At 42.5% G+C, this 25,091-nt stretch overlaps 1 long non-coding RNA gene across 3 annotated transcripts; it reads right to left on the reverse strand.

Moving 5' to 3' along the window:
- Window positions 1-1,558: 1,558 nt before the first annotated feature.
- Window positions 1,559-24,891, reverse strand: LOC128928225 (uncharacterized). Of its 3 annotated transcripts, XR_008473037.2 has the most exons (3): window positions 24,754-24,891; window positions 22,785-22,822; window positions 1,559-3,215 (listed from the first exon to the last, which is right to left on the reverse strand). It is a non-coding gene; the product is annotated as an uncharacterized LOC128928225 (long non-coding RNA). The 3 variants fall into 3 exon arrangements; XR_008473036.2 differs by having other exon boundaries at window positions 22,785-24,891; XR_013520571.1 differs by having other exon boundaries at window positions 21,135-24,891.
- Between the last annotated feature and the right edge of the window lie 200 nt (window positions 24,892-25,091).

A 25,091-nucleotide genomic window follows, 5' to 3' on the forward strand; every position in this document is an offset into this window, starting at 1 on the left:
CAACAGTAGCAGAGTGTGTACCTGCCCATCACTCCCGACGCCCCCAAGCACAGTTTTCAAGGGTTGCCTTCAGCTGGAACTAGGACTCCAACCGCATGGTGGGATGAGACTGGGAGAGGGGGCCAGGATGGAGGCCAGCTTCACTGTGACTTCCTTCCTGGCTTCAGTGAGAGTTTCCACCTAGTCTGTCAGTGAGGTAGTGTCGAGAGGAGACCGATCCAAGATGGCCGACCACTAACAGCTCAGGATTGTAGCTCCCAGTGAAAGCTCAGAGAACGAGACGACGCCACACTTTTAGACAAATTTTCGTCACTCACGGATCAGCCGATTCCCAGTGGAGGAGCCCCACGGGTCGCCAGCGCGACTCTTGTGGCCGCCGCAGCGGTTTTGCCGGCGCCTCGGCGCAGCAGCTCTTGATGCAGAGCAAACGGGACTGCTACCCCTACTGACCGGAGTTTGGAGCTCCGGGAAGTCAGAGCCACTTGTTGCGGACTCAAGAGGGAAGCCAGACCAGAGATTCCCGGGCAGAAGAGCACCATCAATTTTATCACTGCTATTTAGGCCGCCACAGTGGGTTGCTCGGATCCCAGCACTGGGAATCAATAAATCAGACGTCGACTCAGAAACCTAATTAGAAAGGCGGTTCATCTACAATGAAGGGAAAAAAATAGCCTAAGAAGGCCGAGTATACTCAAAATCAGAACCCATCAGCAACGGAACAAGCCCTGATGGAAAAGGACTCATCAGCAGCAGAACAAGTCCTGATGGAAAAAGACTGTGTTCCATTATCTGAAATAGGCTTTAAAAGGTGGATGATGAGAAACTTCTGGGAGTTAAAGGAACTTGTTCTAACCCATTGTAAAGAAACTAAGAACTTTGAAAAAAGGTTCGATGAAATTATGAAAAGAATAGACAATATACAGAGGAATACAAATGAACTTATGGAGTTGAAAAATACAACACAAGAACTTAGTGAAATATGTACAAGCTTAAATAGCTGAATGGATCAAGCAGAAGAAAGGATATCAGAGGTCGAAGACCAACTCAATGAAATAAAACGACAAGGCAAGAATAGAGAAAAAAGGATAAAAAGGAATGAGCAAAGTCCCCAAGCCATATGGGACTATGTGAAAAGACCTAATATACGCTTGATTGGTGTACCTGAATGTGATGGAGAGAATGAATTCAAGCTGGAAAATATTCTTCAGGATATTATCCAGGAAAATTTTCCTAATTTAGCAAAGCAGGACACTATTCAACCCCAGGCAATACAGAGAACACCACAAAGATATTCCTCAAGAAGACCAACCCCAAGGCACATAATCGTTAGATTCACCAGGATCGAAACGAAGGAGAAAATATTAAGGGCAGCCAGAGGGAAAGATCAGGTTACCCATAAAGGGAAGCCTATTAGGCTTACAGCAGATCTCTCAGCGGAAACCCTACAAGCTAGAAGAGAGTGAGGGCCAATATTCAATATACTTAAAGAACAGAACTTTCAGCCCAGAATTTCATATCCTGCCAATTTAAGCTTTACAATTGAAGGAAAAATAAAATCTTTTAGGAACAAGCAAGTACTCAGAGATTTTATTACCACCAGGCCTGCTTTACAAGAACTTCTAAAAGAAGCATTATACATAGAAAGAAACAACCAGTATGAGCCTTTCTAAAGATACACCAAAAAGTAAAGAGTATTAACATAAAGAAGAATTTACATCAACGAAAGGATAAAATAGCCAGTTAATATCAAATGGCAATAATCCTAAATTTAAATAGACTAAATCCCCCAATCAAAAGACACAGACAAAATCTAACGGTATATCTAAAGATATACAAAGACTCAGAATAAAGGGTTGGGGAAAAACTTACCAATTAAACAGAGAGAAAAAATAAATAAATAAAAAGCAGGAGTTGCAATTCTCACAATTAATAAAATAGATTTCAAAGCTACAAGGATACAAGGGTAAAAGGATTAATGTAATAATAAGAGATCTTAACACCCAGATACATGAGACCCATAATGAGATTTAGATTCAACGAGACAGAAAATTGATAACGATATCCAGGACTTGAACTCAGATCCAGAACAAATAAACTCAATAGAGCTCTCCATTTTAAACACACAAAATATACATTATCCACTTTAAACACACAAAATATTGATCGGCCATTATTGATACCCATTTTAGGAATGAAGTAATATTTCTTTTTCCCTCTTTTTTTTTTTCTCTTTTTCCCTCTTTTTCTTTCTCTTTCTTCAAAAAAAAGAAAAAGAAAAAATCTTCCAGGGGTAGGGAAGGAATTTCTTCCACCAGACAGATCGTAAAGCCACAGTAGGACCCAAAAATAAAGTTTCCTTCTATTAACTTCCATGGGTCCTGCTTATTCACTGTATTGGTTACATAAAAAAAAAAAATCGAGAGAGAGAAAGAAAAGAAAAATAGCAGTAGTACTACTTTACCCCACTCCCAGCCCCTTCTCCAGGGGACTGGCTGGACTCAGTCACCTTCAGCTATCTGCCCTGTTCCTACTCCCCTCTGTTTTAGACACCCACATGCACTCTGTTGCCTACTCTTCTGTCTAGCCACCAGAACCCATAGGCAAGTAACCCTTTCTAGACAAGGAAGGAGCCAAGGTTTTCTATCATTTTTCCAAAGGCAAGAAGGCATGGCCGGGGAGGGAGAATGGAAAGACAAGCTCTCTCTGCCAGTCCTGGTCTTACCCCTCCAATGTGCGCCTGACCTGACCTGAGCCTGGACTTAGGCAGACCTGAGGGAAGTCCCCAGCTGGGTCATGGCATTGTGGACAGAGCAGATCTTATGGGGGCAGGTGGGAGACACCACACCCCAAATGCAGACTCTAAGCTAGAGGGGTCTGAGCATTCATCAGGCTCACTGGCCCTCAAACTCAAGTGCAACAATCACTGGGCACTGTTAGAAATTCAGAGTCCTGTGCCAAGCCCCAGAGATGGTTTTGGCGGGTCTTGGTGGGGCGCAGGAATCACATTTTTCACAAGCTTCCTGAAGGGCTGGGGGTGCAGGTGGTTCACAGAGAAGCTCTAATCCCAGTCTCACCCCAGCCTGCTCCTCCTTATCACCAGCTGATGCAGGAACCCGTGGGACTGAGTCTGAGGATGCCAGGGAGAGAGGAGAAAGTGGGGTCTGCAGCAGGAGGAAGGCAGGGTCTGATGCTGGGCATGAGGCCCAGGGGAGTTCCTGAAAAAAAAAAAAAAAAAAGAGGTAGTGTCAGGATCTTCTTCAGGGGCATGTTTCCAGGTGAGGAGTCATTTAGGGAACTACACCACAGGGATCCCCCACTCTCAGCTGGACCCTCGGAACCAGACTTGCCAACAGCCATAGAAGTCATCATGCACTGCCGTTCTAAGACTACATCCTCTAATACTGCTCTTTCACAGTGACGATGTTGATCCTGCTCAGCAAGAATTACAGAGAGCTCTGTACCTGGACTTCCTAGAGAGCTGCTTTCATAAAACTGTGTTTTAGTATGTGATGGAATATAGGCTTATGATGAAGCTGAGAACAGAAACAGCATCTGTTTTCTGAGTCTCCTAGAAAGATAGTCATTGCCTTGTCCTTGTCATAAAGACTTGGTTTCCCTTTTATCTTTGGTTTTCTGTTCGCCTTTACCTAACTCACGGCATTCTGATGCATTTTGCATATTCTCGTACGCCACCCTCAGTCCTCTGTGGAAGGAGGAAGGGTATTGCAGCAGATGCTGTCACTGCCCCACCCTTATCCCTTGGAGAAGTCCTGCCAACCAATTGCCTGAACCTACATTTGCTCCTGAGGTTTCTCCCCTTTCCTTAATAGAAACTGGGGAAGGCAGCATAGTCTAGATGCTATGGAATGAACACATCTCCAGCAGGAGCTCTCAACCAAGGACTCTGCAATTGGTATATAAATATCCCAGCTTCCTCATCCTCAGGTGGAATAATTTCTCAGCCTGTGTTTTGCATCCTTCCCCAGAGTTTCTAGAGTTGAGCTCTAGTGGCTCACGGTAGCAGCTGACTTGATAGGCTTCCTTTCCTTCTGGGAATCCCTCCCCCACTTCCTGGCAAGTACTACTTGCATTTTCCCAATACACTGTTTTTCTGGAATCTTTCCTTCAAGATCTGCTTCTAGGAGAATCCAAGCTAAAAGGGATATGAATAAGCAGGAATGAGTAGAAACCAGTAAAATGTCTTATCTATTACAAATATTCAAATAAATGTTCGTTGCATTAATGAGATAACAATTCTCAATGCTTAGCCCAGAGCTGAGCACAGAGGAGATGTTCAATAAATGCTTGAAAAGGAGGTAAAATGATCCTAGCCAAGCACAGGTTGGATGAGCACCCAGAGGATATATCACAAATGGGCTTGAAGAATCATTGACTAAGTGGACAAGCCAAGCTTTGAGCACCCATGTAGATTACAGTTCTATGGGTATGACCTAACACAGTGGAAGTGGGAGCCTTCTGTATGCTAAGGATGGAGGCTAGCTTGGGATTTCCAGTTAGTCTTATTTCCCTGTGAATTTTCTTTGATTACACAAAATTTATTTTAAATACCTCTATTGAGACATAATTTACACATCATAACATTTACATTTTGTGGTATAACGTTCAGTGGTTTTTAGTATATTTGTAGAGTTGTATAACTAATTCCTGAATACTACCTCCCCAAAAGAAATCTGTACCCATTAGTACTTCCCATTCCAGCTCTCCCCAGCCCCAGCCAAGCACTAATCTGTCTTCTCATTCTACAGATTTGCCTTTTATAGACATGTCATATAAATGGAATCCTGTAATATGAGTGAGATCTTTCATGACTGGGTTCTTTCACTTGGCTTAACCTTCTCAAGGCTCATCCATGTTGTAGCGTGAATCAGTATGTTATGTTTTTTATTGCCAGATAATATTTCATTATATGAATGTATCACATTATGTCTATCCATTCATCAGTTGATGGACATTTGGACCCTTTCCACTTTCTACCTATTACAAATAATGCTACTATGAACATCCATGTACAAGTTTTTATGTGGACGTGTTTTCATTTCTCTTGAGTAAATAGGAGTAGAATTGCTGGGGCATATAGCAACTCTATGTTGAACTTTTTGAGGAACTGCCAAATTGTTTTCCAAAGTAGCTGCACCATTTACATTCCCAGCAGCAATGGAGGAAGATTCTGATTTTGCCACATCCTCATTAATATTTGTTATTGTCTTTCTTTTCTAGTATAGTCGCCTAGAGGGTATGAAGTGGCATCTTATTATAGTTTTGACTTTTCCCTAATGACTAATGATGTTGAGCATAATTTCATGTGCTTATTGAACATTTGCATATCTTCTTTGGAGAAATGTCTATTCAGATCCTTTGCCCATTTTAAAATTGTGTTACTTGTGTTTTTTATTGTTGAGTTGTAAGAGTTGTTTATATATTCTGTAGAGTAGACCCTTATCAGATATACAATCTGCAAATATTTTCTCCCAATCTGTGGATTGTCTTTTCCCTTTCTTCATAGTGTCTGTGAAGCACCAGAGTTTTCCATTTTGGTGAAGTCCAACTGATCTATTTTGTCTTTGATTGCTTTTGCTTTTGGTGTCATGTCTAGGAAACCATTGCCAAATCCAAAGTCATAAAGATTTACATCTAAAGTTTCTTCTAAGAGTTTTTTAGTGTTAGCTCTTATATTTTTATTTTAAGTTAATTTTTGTACATGGTGTAAGGTAGGTCTCCAACTTCATTCTTTTCCATGTGGGTATACACTTATCCCAGAACACTTCATTAAAAAGACTATTATTTCTCCTAGTGAATTATCATGGCACCCTTGTCAAAATTAATTGACCATAAATGCAAAGATTTAGTTCTATATTCTCCATTTGATTTCACTCATCTATATAACTATCCATATAGCAGCACCACACTGTCTTGATTATAGTAGCTTTGCAGTAAGTTTTGAAATTGGAAAGTGTTGAGTTCTCTAACTTTGTTCTTCTTTTCCTAGACTGTTTTAGCTATTCTGGGTCCCTTGGATTTCCATATGAATTTTAGTTTCAGCTTGTCAATTTCTGAGACAAAGCCAGCTGGGATTTTGATTGGGGTTTTGTTAGATATGTACATCAGTTCGGGGAGTGTGGCCACTAATATTAAGCTTTTTGGTCCACAAATATCAGATGTCTTTTCACGTGTTTACATCTTTCATCTTCTTCAACAGTATTTTGTGATTTTCAGCATACAAGTCTTGCACATCTTTTGTTAAATTTATTCTTAAGTATTTCATTCTTTTTGATAGTATTGCAAATGGAATTGTTTCTTAATTTTATTTTCTGATTGTTCATTGTTAGTGTATGGAAATAAATTTTTGTATCATTTTTAAATGATTTTTGTATGATTCCACAAAGTTTCAAAATCTGTTTTTTTTTTCTTCAAAATCAAGAATCATTATTTCCAAGAAATGTTTTCTTCATCTTAAGGCAAGAGATTATTTGAAGCCTGCCATAGAGCACCCAAAGCTTGGGGTTGTCCTTGAAATAAAACAGAAAAAACAATTCTTGGTTTCGGGAACTGTAGCACATGGTTTACTTAGGTTTTAAGATAAGGTAGACTTACAGAAAGTCATGGACTTTAAAATGTCTGAGAGTCCTTGAGCACAGAACACAGATCTGGAAGTAGTACAAACCGGTGACAAAATGAAACATTAAGCTTAAAGAGCTGGTAGTATAACGATGCGTGCAGAAGAAATGCATGTTTAAAAAAGACAAATAAATACTCTCTCAGGGAAAGTGAGTATATGCATTCCACTACCAACTTTGGGCATTGGTTATCAAATTTAGAGCTTGGTTCGACTTTAGGGTCATCCAGCCTTCTCCTCTCAATTTGCAGTTAAGAAAAGAGTCTGGAAAGGTAAAGTGGCTTGGGGTGCTATGCAGAAAAAAAGGTGAAGAGTTTGGAAACAAATTACCCAAGACACTACCACTGTGAGACCTTGGGAAAGGTTGCTTAACTTCCATCAACACTAGTTCTTCACCTGTAAAAAAGGAAGAAAGGATGTCTGCCTTGCAGACTGGTTGTAGGGAATCAGTTATTCAGTCAATAGTCTTTCCTGGGCACCATGTGCCAGGCACTGCATTTGGTGCTGATGATAGAGTGGAGAATAAAAAAGACACAGTTCATGACCACAAGAAGAGCAGTTTCAGGTTGAGAACTAAATGAGATAGATAGGTAATAGGGTGTGAGGCTTAGCACTTTTTCTTTGTTTTCTCTGGCTCGTTCTATTTGCTCAGTTATTTTTCCCAAAGGTGGGGGCTTATTGTACTCTTTTTTTTTTTTCTTTTGAGATAGAGTTTCATGCTTGTTGCCCAGGCTGGAGTGCAATGGCACAATCCTAACTCACTGCAACCTCTGCCTCCCGGGATCAAGCAATTCTCCTGCCTCAGCCTCCCAAGTAACTGGGATTACAGGTGCCTGCTGCCATGCCCAGATAGTTTTTGTACTTTCAGTAGAGACAGGGTTTCACCATGTTGGCCAGACTGATCTTGAACTCTTGGCCTCAGGTGATCCACCCTCTTTGGCCTCCCTCCCAAAGTGCTGGAATTACTGGCGTGAGCCACTGAGCCCAGCCTGAACTCAATTTTTGAATCCTGAGTGCCAAGCCCAGTGCTGGGTACATTGTAGACTCGCAACAACTGTTGAGCTCAACAAATCTTCATCGTACCCCAAGTCAAAGGAGGACTTTAAACATATAAAAGAAGAAAGTCGTTTGGCATGGTGAGGACGTAGAGCATTTCAGGAGGAGGTGATGACCAGCATGAAAGCCTGGCATTAGGCCAGGTCCTGGTCCCGAGCAAAAGGTAAATGGATCGGTCGATTAAAAGTTTGTTCTATGTTATTTTTTAAATTGAAGTGAATCTCTTGATAAAACAAAACAAAAAAGCTTTCTGGTCCCTTTTTCCTTCTAGTCACATTCACATGTGACTGTCTTTTCCCACATAATAAATCAGTTTAGCTAGGAAGACTAAGTTTTAAAATAGAAATAAATACGATTTATATCAACATCACTCTGAGAGAAAAATAAAAGCATACCATCACAAGTTTGAGCCTGTCCAAAATGGGATGATAAGAAAGATGAAGGCAATAAAATTACAGAGAGAAGGGAATTCAGGCACAGGAACAGGAGTCCAGGCCCCCCAGGGCATCTCTGGGGATTTCTGTATGGGAAAGCTTCCTCTCTTCCTGCTGGGGCTGCAACAGCTTGTGGTTTGCAGTCCCCCTGGGAGCGGGCAGAGACATCAGAAATTAGGCTGGGACCGGGGAGCAGCTGGTTAGCGTGAACCATGTATCAGGTATTACACAGACCAGCCAGCTCCCTAATCTTTCCTTGCCTCATAAAATCAGCCTTCTACAGACCTTATGAGGGAGCAGAAAAGAGTTGATGTTGAAAACAACACTCAAATGGAAAGCTAGAGGGCTGGATTCTAGATCTGACCCTGCTGGTCCTTGGTTGTATGATCTTGCTGGACTAACGTTGACTCTGAGTATCGGGTTCCTCATTTGTAAAATCAGATGGTGGAATGAGACGAGGTGTGTTAAATCCCAAGAGGAGTGTCCCTTTCCTGTATCTCATCCATGGCAGCATGGCTGATCAATCACTGCCCCTCCCCAACCACTGTCCTTCTAACAGGATGCTTGAGCTCCTTCACAGACCAGTGTTGCAAAGAATCAATGCCAATCATTTGGAACTGGAGTGAAAAATACAACTTACTTGCCATCCTTGAACAGACCTACAAGGCTTTCTTACATGATTCTAAATCATTTTCTGTAGGTTTGTCCAGGCTTCCCACTGCAGTTGCCATGCAGCATAAACTAAATGACTCCATAAAGTCAAGAAATAACCATGATGGCTCTTTGTATAAGTATAAGCTTGGTGAACACTCTTATTTTGGTAGAGGACTCCCAACACTGCCATCACGCAGTGAGAGCTTGCCAAAGGAAGGGGACCCTCTACTGAACTTGGCCAGGGATGGTCAAGGTGGAGGTTGAGTAGCAGGAGAGACATGAAGAAAGAATTTTGAAATTCTTTTCCCCTGAAATATAAACCTGTGCTTCTGTGCTATGATTAATTTCATTCCATGTAATAATCATTAGAGCAGGTTGCTAGGAAATTGGCAGCTGTTAGTCTGGATGAGTTTGGACAGGAATGTGTCACTTCTAACATGCAAACAGAGAAGGGCTTTGAAGCATATGAAACTGGTCTCTGTTCTATTCTACTCAGGAAAACGCCATGCAGGGCTTTTTGGAAGCAGCAAGGTGGAGCCTCTTTCTCAAGGTGATCTAATTTCCAGGGTGGGGTGGCCTGGAGTACTTCCCCTGGGTCTCATTCCGTCTGCCTGGCTCTCCCTGCTTTCCCTCACAGCTGCTGCCTGGCTTCTGACCCTGAGCCTGGCTGCTGGGTGCCTGAGACCAGAGTGATGGCTGAGAGGGGAGGAAGATGACATTTCTTTAGAAGGAGTCCTGGAAAGCTAACTCATCCCCAAAGAATTCAACATTTGGAACAATGAATCGGAGCTCTTAGGAATAATCAGATCCATCTTTTGAGAGCCTAACCCCACTGCCACCAACCCTTCTCCTCCTTCCCTGCTTTGCTGCTGTCCACAGGACTCAGCACCAGTCAGCATCCTATGTTCTAATTAATACTGTGTGTGTTCAGGGTCTCTCTCCCCTTTCTAACACAGAAGCTCCACAAGGGCATGGGCTTTCGTCTGTTTTGGTCACAGCCATTTCTTTAGTACTTACAACAGTGTCTGAAACTTACTAGGCACTCAATGAGTATTTGTTAAATGACTGAATCCATTCATCTATTCAGTTTTTTGTTTATCCAGATAGGAAAATCTTTATTGAATACCTGCTGAATGTCAGGAATTATTCCCTGGGTTTGGGATTGGGGTCTGGGAGGAGGTTTGAAAAGATAAGTCAAGTTTCACTGAGGATTAGAGGAAAGGGTAAGATAATAATAGTCTTCTTTGTGGATTGATCACTTCATAGTTTACCAAGTGTTCTCATGTTCACTGTTCACTTGTGCTTCAAGCCGGCTTTTTGAGGTAAGTGTCCTTATCATTGTTTCTCAGAGGAAGAAATAGAAGTTTATAGAAATTAGGTGACTTATCCGAAATCACATAGGTACTAAGGAGTAAAGCCTAGGTCTTCACTAAATACATAAATGTTGATTTCGGCATCTGGCCACGACCCTCTCTCTCTACCCCAAGTCTCTCCAGCAAGCTGCTTTCCAGAGAGGCAAAGCTGTTCCAGCAATCATGGTCTGACAGAACAGAATATCACATTCACGATGGCAAGCTTTGTCTTTTCTTTTTTAAAATATGCCTTGGCTTGAGATTAGAGTAGTAATAAGCTCTAAAAAAAAAACAGTAAATTTATTATGATTCTTGCCCACAGGATGCATGGAAAAAAAAAACATTCAAGTTTGGAATCAGCATTCCCAAATAACTAAGGTTTCGGAACCATCCAGAATACCCATAGCAGGATTCCCCCTGGATTTGTTATCTTATTTCCAGGGAATTCCTGATTTGCATTATAAGTGAAAGTCAAATCTGTTTCTGACCACATTTTGGCTTTGATATCCTTAGTGATGCACTCCCTTACCCCAGTCCCCCAGGAATTTAGTGCCCTCGTCCTGAAACTGGTGACTGGGAATACTTGGCAATTCTTGTGATTGAGCAACTAAGGACTCCAAGTAAGCCCCCAACAGTCGGGACACACCCTGTGTGTGAGTTAGCCCTGAGATCACTGAAGGAAGTTCAAATTCTGGTTCCGAGAAAGTACCTGGTTATCTTTGTGAATTACAGGATAACTGGCGGTCCAGGACAGTGGTCCTGGCCTGCCTCATGTAGGAGAAGAGGGGTGAATGGGTTTCACTACAAATTCAGATCTTTCAAGTGAATATTTAAATAATGAAATTTCTTCCAATAAAATTTTTCTTATATCCTACTCATACTATATTCTTCAACTACTTATTTAGCTTGTGAAAATAATAACTATTTTAGTTAATTTCCTTTACTAGGCTCTCAAACGAAAATCACATCCGTGATAGACAGGACCTAGATATTTGCTCATACACTTGTAAACCATGCTCCTGTTTAGACTGGGAGAGGGGAAAGGGGCAATCATGTCCCTGCATCCCAGCCTGGGGACCCAAATCCCTGCCGACAGGGAGGGCCAGAAAATGACAGCAGAAAGTCGGATGCTTCCAGAGGTGGCAGGATGTGTGCTCTCTGTGTCACAGCTTGCTTGAACTTAGAAAGCACAGACTCAAAACACAAAACTCAGAGTCTAAGTAATTAGGATTACTATGGTCTTAGAGATACACCGTTAGGTCTTGTTGCAGACAAGGTGGTTTATGGTAAAATGACATGTACATATAAAAAGTAAAAGACAGCATCCTTTCCCTTGAACAACATACTGATGGTCAGGATATACAGAACATATAAACATGAAACAATTGGAGAATGACAGACGAATGTCACAGTGCGGAATAAATCAGACAGAAGGAGCAGAGGTGATATGACTATGGAAGAGGATTGGGTCCCCAGGCTGCATGTATATTTTCTCCCTACTCTGTCCCCATTGTTCTTTGAGGACATTGCTCTATCCTAAACCTAAAATCTTCACTTATTCTTTCTCACTTCTTTTCCCTAATGAATATTGTTACAGGTTTCTAGCAACAGCAGAGCATCATAAGTTAATTAGAAGATAGAGAACGATGCCCAAAAATAGCAATTAATAATATAATAGAGAAATAAATATAATATATTGATGATAAGAGAAACAATAGAAAATACAAAATATCAGGAGTAAAAGAGATTAAGAATCAATAGTGTATTTTATAAAGAGAATATCCAGCTGACTGACTGAAAAGGAGCTCAATTTCACTAGTCATCAGGGAACTTTCAATGATCTAAATGTTTATTCCCACACGCCCCCAAATTCACATGTTGAAATCCTAACTCTCAAAGTGGTGGTATTAGGAGGTGGGGATTTGGGGAGGTGATTAGGTCACTGGGGCAGTGTCCTCATAATGTAATTAATCCCCTTATAAAAAGGGCCTGGCTGGGCGCAGTGGCTCATGTCTGTAATCCCAACACTTTGGGAGGCTGAGGTGGGTGGATCACCTGAGGTCAGGAGTTCAAGACCGGCCTAGCCAACATGGCGAAACTCCATCTCTACTTAAAAAAAAATAAAATAAAATTAGCCAGGTGTGGTTGTGAACCCCTATAATCCCAGCTACTCAGAAGTCTGAGGCAGAAGAATTGCTTAAACCTGAGAGGGGAAGGTTGTAGTGAGCTGCTCTGCTCACACTGCTGCTCTCCAGCCTGGGTGACAGAGCAAGATTCCCTTAAAAAAAAAAAAAAAAAGGCCCAGGAGAGACCCCTTACTCCTTCCATCATGTGAGGACACAGCAAGAAGTTACCATCTATGAGCTGGAAAGTGGGCCCTCACCAGATACTGACTCTGCTTTAATCTCAGACTGCCACCTTCCAGATCTGAGAAACAACTTTTGTTGTTGGTAAGCTGCCAGCTCAAATTGACTACAATAGAACTCCAAATTAAATGTCTCACTGTTATACTATCACATATCCAGTTGAATGCCAAAAAGGAAAAAGACAGCAATACTAAGTTTTGGTAAGAATACGGAGTAGCTAAAATTCTCATATACTTCTCATGAGAATGTAAATTAGTATCTCTGCTAATTCAACAAAGTTGAATACATATGTGCCCTATGACCCAGCAATTTCACTCAACTGAAATGTTCATATATGTTCACCAAAAGACGCATGCAAAAATGTACTTAGGAGCACTATTTACTATAGTCCCAACTAGAAGCCACAAATGTCTGTCAACAGTAGAATGTATAAAGGAATTATGATATAGGCATATGATGAAACCCTATACAGCAATGATAATGAATGAATCCCAATTTCAACTATGTGAAATGCCATGAAAAATTTCACAGAGTGAATGTGAGTGAAAGAAACCAGGCACAAAACAGTAGATACTACAATTTTCTTTCTATAAAGTTCAAAAACAGGCAAAACTCATCAGTTGAAAGTCAGAATAATAGTTACTCTTGTTGAGGGCAGTGACTTAAAGAGGACATGGGGGAGGCTTTGGGATTCTGTTACTGGTTCATCATCTTGGTACTGGTTCTACAAGTGTGTTTTCTTTGTGAAAATTTGGTGAGCTGGACACATTTGAGCTGTGCACTTTCTGTTTGTATATCCTCATAAAATTATGAAGATAAAAATCCATGGTGTATACCAAGAGTAAAGTTGGACCTTACCTCACACCATATAAAAAATTAACTCAAAATGGACCACAGACCTAAATATAAGAGCTGACATTATAAAATACTTAGGGCTGGGTGTGGTGGCTCACACCTATAATCCCAGCACTCTGGGAGGCCAAAGTGGGCAGATCACCAGAGGTCAGGAGTTCAAGATCAGCCTTGCTAACATGGTGAAACTCTGTCTCTACTAAATATACAAAATTAGCTGGGCATGGTGGCACATACCTGTAATCCCAGCTACTCAGGAAGTTGAGGCAGGAGAATCCCCTGACCCAAGAGGTGGAGGTTGCAGTGAGCCAGGATTGTGCCACTGCGCTCCAGCCTGGGTGACAGAATGAGACTTGGTCTCCAAAAAAACAAACAAACAAACAAAATACTTAGAAGAAAACATAGGTATAAATCTTCATGAACTTGAATTTGGTAGTGGTTTCTTAGATATGACACAAAAACACAAGCAACAAAGGAAAAAAACAAATAAGTGAACTTCAGCAAAATTGAAAACTTGCTGCTTCAAAAGGCACTATGAAGAAAGTGAAAGGCTAACCTGCAGAATGGGAGAAAATATTTGCAGATCATATATCTGATAATAATCCAGTATCTAGAATATATAAAGAATGCTTATAAATCAACAATAAAAAGGCAAATAACCAAATTTTAAATGAACAAAGGATTAAATAGGCATTTCTTCAAAAAAGATACACAAATGTTCAAGAAGTAAATGAAATGATGCTCAATGTCATTAATCATTAGGGAAATGCAAATCGAAACCACAGACACCACTTCACACACAAAGACAGATCTAGACAATAACAAGTGGTGGTGAGGATGCAGAAAAATTGGAGCTCTCATACATCGCTGGTGGGAATATAAATGGTGTAGCTGCTTTGGAAACCAGTATTGCTGTCCTTCAAAATGTCTGACACAGAGTTACTCTATACTCCATGCATTCTACTCCTAGGTATATTCCCAAGAAAAGTGAAACCGTATGTCTATACAAATAAGTGGGCATGAATTTTATTGCAGCACTTTCAAAATAGCCAAAAGAAAATAAAAGAGCCCAAATGTCCATCAATTTATGAACGAATAAAGAAAATGTGTTATATCTGTATAATTGAATGTTGTTCAGCCGTAAGAAGAATGAAGTAGTAATATGTGCTACAATATGGATGAACCTTGAAAGCATGTTAAGTGAAAGAATCCAGTCAGAGGCCGGGCGCGGTGGCTCAAGCCTGTAATCCCAGCACTTTGGGAGGCCGAGGTGGGTAGATCACGAGGTCAACAGATCGAGACCATCTTGGTCAACATGGTGAAACCCCATCTCTACTAAAATTACAAAAAATTGGCTGGGCACAGTGGTGCGTGCCTGTAATCCCAGCTGCTCGGGAGGCTGAGGCAGGAGAATTGCCTGAACCCAGGAGGTGGAGATTGCGGTGAGCCGAGATCGCGCCATTGCACTCCAGCCTGGGTAACAAGAGTGAAAACTCCATCTCAAAAAAAAAAAAAAAGAATCCAGTCAGAAAGGCCACGTATTGTCTAATTCCATTTATATGAAATGTCCAGAAGAGGAAAATCCATAGAAATAAAAGGCAGATTAGTGGTTGCCAGGGGCTGTAGGGAGGAGACAATATGAAGTGACTATTAGTGGGTACTTTTTTTTCCTGGGGAGGGGAATGATAAAAAATATTTTGGAATTATACGGTAGCAATATTGCACAACTTTGTGAATATACTATAAACCACTGAGTTGTACACTACAAAAGGTTGCATTTTATAGTATGTAAATCACATCTCAATTTTTAAAATGTGGCAGAGGGAGACAAAATAAATAAAATAGGTAATATGAAAAAAATCAATAGCTCAGTTAAATTACTCTGTTTGGAGACCATCTTTGTATCCCTCCCAGGAGCCTGCTGGATTCCATTCTAAACCTACCACATTGAAGAGCATGAAATTGCAAAGCAAGGATGTGTACACTATTCTCTATCTCCACTTTTCTCCCTGTAGTACCTCCTACCTTGCCTTGTTCCTGGATGCTCATTTTTGCCTTAGAGATCAGGGATTCTCCAAGTGTCACCTTAGTCCAGTTCCATCCCAAATCTCTTCTAATGCTTGTGCAAAATTATTGGGCCCCACTCCACATACACTGAAACAGAAACTCTGTGGGTATAACTCTGGACCTGACATTTTAAACAAGTTACACACCTATAAAAATAATACTGTTATTAATAATAATGGTAGCTTTTACCTATAAAATACTATTAATATGTGCAGGCACCATTCCAAGTGCTTTATATAAACTAACTCATTTAATCCTCAGCACAATCTATGACTAGGTACTGTTACTGTCCCCATTTTACAGATGAATAAACTAAGATGCTGATAGATTAAGAAACTTTCCCAAAGGCATAGAACTAGTAAGTATAGAGCTGAGAGTGAAATGCAGGCAGTCTAGCTTCAGATTGCAAGCTTTCAATGAGGACACAATATCGCCTCTTCTCCCCATTGATTCTTATGCTTCAGTCTAAGACTCACTGCAATGACTATTATTTAATGTATCACTTGCACCTGCAAAAATAAAAATCTGTCTCTACCTTTGATGTGGAAATTTACAAAGCCCAATTGTCTTAAGGGGAATGTGACAAGTTGGTGTGAGATAGTAAGTTTGGAAACCAGGACATGAAATGCATACACCTTTGGGAAAAGCACCACGCCTGCTCTCCACACCCAATTAATGAACTGCAATGATGTAAACCACCTAGAGAAGAGGTCTGTCTGCCGAAGGAGAAACCTGGCCTGAGCTCCATTCCAAAGCCTGGACCAGCCTTCCCCCATGGTGCTCCTGACTCACCAGGGCAAGGTGGGGTAGCCTTATTTGTGGGTGTCATTGCTTTTGTCACAGAACCTGGTCAGGCCTGTTAGGAAGTCTCAGCCAGCTTCAGGTTGTTTACTGCCAGCCCAGGCCACTTTCAGGCTGGAACTGGTCTCACAGCTTCTGTGTGGCCAGAGTTGGCTCCACATCACATGGGCACCTTCCAGTGTAGCTCTCCCAGGCGACAGGAAGCACCCTAACAAGATCTCGATGTTGGATGGTGGGAAGGGCACTAGCCTGGGATGAGAAGACACAGGAACTGCATCTGCCCCTGGGGGTGGGTACAATGGGCAGTCATGCAGTCTCTTGAGCCTCAGACACCTCACCTATAGAATAAGGAAAATACTTCCCAACCAACGCCTCTGCAGGTGGCTAAGATGACTGATCAAGATAACATCAGTGAAACTGCTTCCTCCAGCATTGGCGTCATTCTGAATTGCCAATCTATAACTGTGACCTTCCCCATCTCTCAAGGACTGGCATTCGCTCACTCATTCAACAAATATTAACTGAGTGAATGTGTGGCTTTCTTTGTAGATAACATGCAGAGCTGCAGAGTGACTAATAGGCATCTGAAGGCTAATGTAGTTGAAGCAGAACTCTTGTTTCTCCAGGAAACCTGCCCCTCTTCCAGTTTGCCCCATCTAGGAAACAGCATCCACACCCATCCATTTGCTGAAGCTAAAATTCGGCTTTGACTTCTCCCTTTCTTCTTTCAATCCCTGAGCAAAGCCTTGAATATACACTTGAGCCTCTCTCTGACTTGCCACAGGGCATTCCAGTCCAGCCCTGCCATCTGGTTCTTCATCCAGCGTACCACCTCCATGCCAGTCTCTCTGCTTCTTTTCAGGGCTCTATACTCAGCAGTCAGGACAAGTTACATCACGTCTCTCCCCTGCTGGGAAGTCTGCAGTGGCTGCCCAGTGCACTTGAACTACAAGCCAATATTCTTGCCATGCTGTCAAGGCCCAATGTGACCTGGACCCTTCCCCTCTCCCGGGCCTTGCCTCCTCCATGGCTCCCCTTTACTGTGTTCCAGCAACTCCAGCCAGCCTGTGTACTCATCCCAGCATGCCAAGCTCATTCCCACCCCAGGCCTTTGTACTGGCTGCTGCCCCCATCCTGGAATGCTTTTTGCTAGAACATTGCCTGGCTCCGTCTCATCACCTAGATTTCAGTTCAAGTAGCATATTCTCAGCGAAGCCACCACTCCCCATCCCGAGTTACTCTCTACCCCTTTATCTATTCTATTTTCTGTTATAATCTGATGTCGCACCTGTTAGGATCTGATGTTATCCTAATTACGTGTTTATCTACATGTCAAGTATTAGTCATTCCCCTCAAATATAGTCTGTTTCACAGGGGAGGCACTCCATCTGGTTATCCCAGCTCCTAATGCTGGATACATAACTGGCACTTAACAAATATTGCTCAAGGGGACGAACTGATATTACTATTACTGCACTGCTTTCACATACATTTGGCTTGTTCTGGAAAGAATTTAAGGGGGTTTATAGAACTGAATAAAGTAGAATAAAGTTTGTAAAATACCAACCTAGGAAATTAGGTTTTTTAAAAAAGAGGGTAGGATACTTAAAAGAAGTCTTAGCTTTGCATAGTCCCTGGGCTCCGCCCTGAGAGCGCCTCTTTTCCACCATCACGCTACCCCCAAGTACCCTTTATTTTGTCACGTGCTCCAAATACCAGTAGTTTCTATTCAGCCAGATGTCTGCCTCAAACCCAAGCTCACTCATCTCCACTTGGGGTCTAACAGGCCCGTCACTTTGAGTGTGTTTGAATCTACTGCCCCAGATTCCCTTCATGGGAGAGCAGGTAGTTAAAGACACTCTAACCTTCCAATTTCTCAGGGTCCTCCTTGGCCCCCTCCTGTCCTTCGTGCCCCATGCTGTATCTGTCAGCAAATCCTATTATCCAGAATGTGGCCTCTTCCCACCCACTACCGTGCTGACTCAGGACACCATCCCCTCCGAGTTCCTGCAGTGGTCCCCCTGGGGGGTCTCCCTGCTTCTACCTCTGTCTCCTATGTCTGCTCTCAGCTGATTAGCTAGAGTGACCTTTGTAAGTTATGCCACTTCTCCTCTCCAAACCCTTGAATGGCTTCTCATCTTATGCAGTGTAAAGGTCCAAGTACAGCCAAGGCCTCTGAGTCTCGACAGGAGCTTGCTTCCGGTTACATTTCGGACACTGTCACTGCCTCACCCTTCACTCCAGCCACGCCAGCCTCCTTGCCGTTTGTTCAACCTGCTGGGCACACTCCTGTCTCAGGATTTTGAACTCGCCATTTTCTATTTCTGGAATTTTTTTTCCCCCTTGGAATCTAGACAGCACACGCCTCTCCTCCCTCCAGCTGAGCTCAGAAGGCACCTTCTCAGACCTCTGCTCTATTTAAAACGTATTTTCAGGGTAGTATCTAAAACAGTGTTTGGCAGGTTGCAGGTACTCAGTAACTACGTGTTGCTTAATGAGTGCAGATGAAGAAGAGTGAGGCAAGGCCACGAAGCACACGCTTTGGGGTCTTTCTATTGCTTAGTGTTGAGCCACAAACCTGCCACTCCACTTTCTAACAGAAAGCACACACACAAAAGCAGCTTCAGTTATGTGCATCACAGTATCCATCAATAAAATCCAATCAAACCATCTGTTCAGGAAAAACACATAATTCTTCCTGATACTGAGACCGGAAGGAAAGTTCTCCTATGAGCCTTTCTGAAGACGTTGTAATATTGTGAGCAGTCCTCAGTTCAGAACACTAGAAAGCTGCAGGAACAAAGAGCAGAGTGCTTCTTATTACATTTCCAGAATGGATGATGCCTTATACCAGAGTATAATTAATGTAAAAGCAGGGACACAACAACGTGGTGCTGAGATGCGGCTTTCTTTTGAGTGGATCCAGGAACAGACCTAGAATAGCAGGAACAGATTTAGATTCCCAGAAGCAGGCCTGGAGTACCCAGGAACAGGCATGTTTTATGGCTCTTGCCAGTGCCTCTCAGTGAAGCTTGCATTTGCTGAGAAATTGACAGGCAGTTTTTGAGAATGGGGCATTCTTGGAGTGTCAGGGAGATTGTACCAACATAGCTTTAGAAACACCACCGTGGTCCATGTACATGCGTTCCCTGGAGTAATGCAGTGCACAACCTGTGCAACTGAGTGAGGCTGAATCTCCATTTATGAGGCTGGATAAGTGTAAAGACCTAGGCTTTAACCAGTAGCCAAAGCCAAAGGTGGTTTGCCGCATACGTATTAACTACACAGTGCTGAAAAAGGATACACGGTATCTCACCTACTATGGAAATGGGCTAAAGAAGTAGTAGTGGGCAGGGCAGAGATACTCCATAGAAAAAACCTGGAGTTGGACTATCAGAGAATGGCTATAAGAATATTAGTGTGAAAACACGCAAAGCAGTTGAAACAAAATATACTCCCCCATGCCAGCTATAAAATATCTCAGCAGAGCTCGCACTGACCCACTTACTGGAGCAGTGTGGTTTTTCTTCAGTGCACAGTTGTGAAATAAACCTCGAGGTAGGGCTGGGCACAGTCACTCACATCTGTAATCCCAGCACTTTGGGAGGCCAAGGCAGGAGTATCACAAGGTCAGGAGTTCAAGATCAGCCTGACAAACATAGTGAAACCCTCTACTAAAAATACAAAAATTAGCTGGCATGGTGGTGCACACCTGTAATTCCAGCTACTCTGGAGGCTGAGGCAGCAGAATTACTTGAACCTGGGAGGCAGAGGTTGCAGTGAGCCAAGATGCGCCACTGAACTCCAGCCTGGGTGACAGAGCAAGACTCCCTCTCAAAAAAAAAAACAACCCATCAAGGTAGATGACTGAATTACATTGCTATTTGGGATTGCTAGCTGTAACTATTAAATCAGGAGCAGTTACCAAAACCGATGACTGCAGTAAGGTTTCCCACTAAGAAATTTGATTCTATAAAATTTACGGTAATACAAATACAAATATTCACTCCACTGGGGTTCACGCTTAGTTCTTCTGCCCAAGGGCTTCTAATTTGCACATAACAGGAAGATCTATATTTCCCTGTGTCTATGTATAAGAAGTGCATTTCTTGAATTTTTGTGGTAAGTCAAGGACTTTCATAAGAATTAATTTTCACATGAATACATCCCCAAAGATACATTTTTATCTTCCATTTGTTGGAAGATATGAAGAAATTACATAATCATTAAGCTGAAAATATGCAATGTGGTGATGACTAAGCAATCACCTTAGTCATCTAAGGTGATTCTAGTGATTCTAAAAAAATCATCTAGTGATTCTAAAAAAAATTTTTGTTGTTGTTGTAGAGATGGGGTCTCACTGTGTTGCCCAGGCTGTTCTCAAACACCTGGGGTCAAGTGATCCTCCTGCCCTGGCTTCCAAAAGGGCTGGGATTACAGGTATGACCCACTGCACTTGGTTGGGAAAATGACTGGAACCCAGGAATTTGAGGCCAGCCTGAAAAATGTGGCAAGACCTCCATCTCTCTTAAAAAAAAAAAAAAAAAAAAGAACATGTTTGGGCCAGTGCATTTTTGGGTCTCTTTGTTACAGCAGCTTGGCCTACAACAGCCTAACTGATAACAACTCTGGAGCAGCTCCTGGACTTCCCTCCTCCTAACACATACAGCCCAACATGACTCAGCCAGCAAGAAGGAAGGAAAGGAGCCAATGACAAGCATGCTTATGATGAGCCAGAGAGTCTTCTAATCACATTACCTACATCAACTCTAACCTCCCCCTGACTCTGCCAGGCAGGAGCAATTGCTCACTTCTACTAATCAAGGAGCAGAGGTGCAAAGATTTTCTAAGGTCACACACAGTTAATAGGCAGCAAAGACCAACCACCCTGATAGGTCTGATGCTTTCTATTACTCACACATAACCAAGTGTGGACGAGGAGGGCCTCAGAGAATTGGATCAGGCATCCTCATGGGTATCTCTTTACTCCAGGAGGGTAAGAGAAAGAGGCCAACATCATCCTGATACCAAAACCTGGCAGAGATTCAGCAAAAAAAGAAAACTTCAGGCCAATATCCACGATGAACATAGATGCAAGAATCGCCAATGTTCTATTGAATCCAAGCAGGAGCAGGTTATTTAGGGAAGCTTGGGGAATAGCCCTTTAGAGCTGGAAAGAAACTTGAAAAATGCCCAGTTTCACCACTTTGTTTTACAGAAGAGGGAACTGAGGCCTAGAGAGGTGAAGTGATTCGTCCAAAGTTAAGTGATGCCTATGTCGTTTATAGCTCTTCTCCCCACGGTGTACTGCAAACCTGACGTCCATGACCTTCCTGGACACCAGGCAAAGTAGGGTGTGCACCTTCTTGCAGATCTTTCCTGTGTCTGGCTGGGCTTAAGAAGCAGGAAATGATGGAAAGTGCTCTGTGTTGACAAGGGATTGGTCCATTCTGGATGCTGCCTTACCGAAAAGATGTTTTGGTGATGAAATAAGAGGTTTCCTATCTGTTTGGGCAGCTCGCCGCATTCCCGCAAGCCTCCTGACTTGAGCAGGCTGAGTCAGGGACAGGCCCATTTGTTAGATAAACTCAAAGAGTGACAGGTTTCTCAAGACTCTATAAACCCATCCCGTGTGGGAGCATTTCCCTTTCCTTAAATGGATTATTAGAAAAGATTGGATGCAAATCAAGAATTCAATTTCTAACCAAACAAATTTCCACCCACACAGAGAACTCATTTTAGTACAGGCGACTTCCAATAAATAAAAGATTTTCTTCAACCCGAGACCAGCTTCTCATTAAGATGAGGTGGGACTCTAGAGGGGTCCTTTAAGGGTCCTTGTCTGGGTGCTGAAATCCAACATGTCACAGTTTAAAAGCATCATAAACACACCAAGTGAACCTATGTGCTCTCATTTGCTGCTCGCACCTTTCCTGGGATGAAGTCTGCTAAGCCAACTTTACACTTGGCAAGGAAATGTGGAGCAAGCTGTCCCCAAGATCGTCTGTAAGTCCCACCTCTGATTAGACAGGTGTGGCATCAAATCCTGGCCTGCACACAAAAGTGTATGACTTTGGACAACATACTTAACCTCCCTGAGCTTGGAACTCTTAGGGAGCTAGAAAACAGAAGTACTAATGCCCACCCCCTAGTGCTGCCGTGAAGACCACACGAGGCACCTGTGTAAGCCTCCTGGATACAGTAATCATTCTGTTTCTTGCTAGCAGTTATTAAGTAAGGAACTTTTCTAAACATGCTTTTCTCTTTTCACATAAGGTTTTGTTCCTTATCAGGGGGAAAACTATGATAGTAGATGTTTTGGAAAACACAGAAATCCATAAAAAAGAAAACAAAAATTGTCTGTATTCTCAACACTCAGAAAGAATCCCTGTTAACATTTTGATATGCTTTATTTCATAGCATGCACACACACATGCACACATACTTATATACAGTCACACACATATAATTTTGTGGTTGAGAATACATATTGTGTTGCCTTTCTCACCTAATATTATATTCTGAGCATTTTCTTATATCATTAAAAATTTTTAAAAACAGGAAGTACCTGTATAATGATGGATTCCCACGAGCCTGGAGGAGGACCTGGAAAGTGGATTATTTAAATGGTCATCTGCAAGAAAAGTCCAGCGTGGAATTCTTGTGTCTGGTCGGCTCTATAGACGATGAGGAGCAAGCGCTGGGTGGAAGAGACACGGGCGCCTGTAGACCAGCTCTCCACCTCCGGCTCACTCTTCTGGTTTTGTTTGGTTTGGTTGGTTTTTTATTTTATTTTTTAATTCACAAATAACAATTGTACATATTCACGAGTATATGATGATGCTTCTATACATATAATAAATGGTGATCAGATCAGGGTAATCAGCATGTCCACATCTCGCACATTTATCATTTCTTTGTGTTGGGAACATTCAATATCCTCCTTCTAGCTATTTGAAGCTATATAATGTGTACTGTTAACTAAGTCATCCTGCAGTGGTATTGAACACCAAAACTTAGTCCTCCTAGCTAGCTATAATTTTGTACCTTTCAACAAATCTCTCCCTATCCCTCCTTTCCCCCTACCTTTCCCAGCCTTTATTATACTCTGTTCTACTTTTTACTTCTTTGAGATCAGCTTTTTAAGCTTTCACACATGAATAAGAACATGTGGTGTTCAACTTTCTGGTCCTGCCTTATTTCATAACATTCTGTAGCTTCATCCATGTTGCTGGGAATTATAGGATTTCATTCTTTTTTTAAAAAAATTTTATTTCATTCTTTTTTATGATTGAATACTATTCCAGAGGGCTTGTTCTTAACAGACTACAGGAGGGAGGTGATCATCCAGACTTTTTGGTCTTATATAACCTAACCCAGCGGAGTGCAGTGCCTCATGCCTGTAATCCCAGCACTTTGGGAGGCTGAGGAGGGCAGATCACATAAGGGCAAGAGTTCAAGACTAGCCTGGCCAACATGGCAAAACCCCATCTCTATTAAAAATACAAAAATTGGCCAGGTGCGGTGGCTCAAGCCTGTAATCCCAGCACTTTGGGAGGCTGAGGCGGGTAGATCACAAAGTCAAGAGATCGAGACCATCCTGGTCAACATGGTGAAACCCCGTCTCTACTAAAAAATACACAAAAAATTAGCTGGGCACGGTGGTGCGTGCCTGTAATCCCAGCTACTCAGGAGGCTGAGGCAGGAGAATTGCCTGAACCCAGGAGGCGGAGGTTGCCGTGAGCCGAGATCGCGCCATTGCACTCCAGCCTGGGTAACAAGAGCGAAACTCTGTCTCAAAAAAAAACAAAAAAATACAAAAATTAGCTGGCCATGGTGGCATGCACCTGTAATCCCAGCTATTCAGGAGGTTGAGGCAGGAGAATTGCTTCAACGGGGAGGTGGAGGTTGCAGTGAGCCAAGATCGCACCACTGCACTCTGGCCTGGGTGTCAGAGCAAGACTGTCTTCAAAACAAACAAACAAAACAACCAGAAAAAACAAACAAACCTAATCCACTTTCCATCAATCCACCAACCAGCTTTCACCGAGCACCCCTTTAATGCTCTGCACTTTTGCACTTGGGCTGAGCCCTGCAGGGTCACACATGAAGTGGAAGCCACAGTACCTACCTTTGAGAAGCCTGTGGTCTTGGTGAGGAAACCAGACCAGCACCCAGGAAAACATCACAAACCACAAAAGACCATAGAAAAGCAAGCATCAGACTACGAATGGAGTGTGAATGGTGCAGTGGGAGTCCCAAGGACAGGAGGTGGACAGGACAGGAGCTTCAGCGCAGAGGTGACGCTTGAGCTTTACAGATCAAGGGGTGGCCTTGAAATCTACATGCTCCTTTGAGTGTGAAGAACTGATCCTTCTGAGAGGAGGAAAGGCATCACCCCTCACTTTCTAGGTCCCCTGCCCCTTCCAGGACCACCTGCTCGACACTACAGTGCTCAAGGGCTGTCAGTGAAGGGAAAGGGAAGAAAAGAATGAATGGCCTGTGGCAGGGTAAAAAACAGCAGCAGTTTTTCCTACCAGACCAACGTTTGTAGCTGGCCCCCAGGCTGCCTTGCCTCTGGGGTTCAAGGGAGACTTGTCTTCTGAGAGTCAGTAGGATCAGCAGGATCAGACAAGAACCTCAGCTGTGTTGCAAGGGTATGTCAACATCCTCATAGCTGGGTATGGTAAGTGCTGGCATATTTACCGTGTTTAATCATGGTTCCACCCCTCTGAGGACAAAAAGCTGATTACAGCTACATGAGGAGAGAGAAATAACAGCGACCTTCTGCAGAACCAAGGATAACTCATTCCTTATAAGGAATGGATAAACAAAACGCCCACACTCATCGCTCAGGAATGTGCACCTCTTTGTG

This window comes from Callithrix jacchus, chromosome 7, assembly GCF_049354715.1.
Source record: "Callithrix jacchus isolate 240 chromosome 7, calJac240_pri, whole genome shotgun sequence".
Classification (NCBI taxonomy): domain Eukaryota; kingdom Metazoa; phylum Chordata; class Mammalia; order Primates; family Cebidae; genus Callithrix; species Callithrix jacchus.